The sequence below is a fragment of the Myotis brandtii genome, unplaced genomic scaffold, assembly GCF_000412655.1.
Source record: "Myotis brandtii unplaced genomic scaffold, ASM41265v1 scaffold274, whole genome shotgun sequence".
In the NCBI taxonomy this organism is placed as follows: Eukaryota; Metazoa; Chordata; class Mammalia; order Chiroptera; family Vespertilionidae; genus Myotis; species Myotis brandtii.
In genome coordinates, this window is record NW_005360425.1 from 2028171 (window position 1) to 2028778 (window position 608).

The following is a 608-nucleotide window of genomic DNA, read 5'->3' on the forward strand; positions in this document are numbered from 1 at the left end:
AGGAGATGGTGATGACGAGCAGGCACAGGGTGAGCAGCAGCCCGAAGCAGACGCCCAGCACGAAGTAGAGGCCAAAGCTCTCCGGGTTAGCTGGGGGTCAGAAGGCGGGAGTCATGGAGGGGCCCCGGCGGGTGAGAGTCACTCCTTCTCGAAAGGACTCCAGGTTTTCCGTTTGGGGGGCGAGGACAGTGCCTCCTATTGGAAGGGCATCAGGTAGCTGCCATTCGGCAGCGGGGGCAGCGAGGGCTGGGGTGAGCAATTCCATGTCCCTTCGGGGGGCATCCATGCTGCTCCGGGGCAGCGCCCTGGTCCGCCTGAGAGGTGGGTACGATCAGCTCCGACCCCGCTCTCCTCGGGCAGCTCCTCTCCCTGGAAGAGCGGCCCCAGGTCCCACCCTGGAAAGCGCGGCGGCCCGACTCCCTCGCAGACTTGGGCCCTGTCCGGGGGTCCTCCCCCCGCGCACCGACACCCTTCAACCTGGGGTCAGGGAGGCTCCGCCCCCCGTGAGGTCCCCAAAAGAGGTCCGGTTTCGCGGTCCCGAGAGCGAGATGTCGGAGAAACGCGGTGCCTTCCGCCCTCCCTGGGCGAGCTCCCGGGAGGGGAGGCCG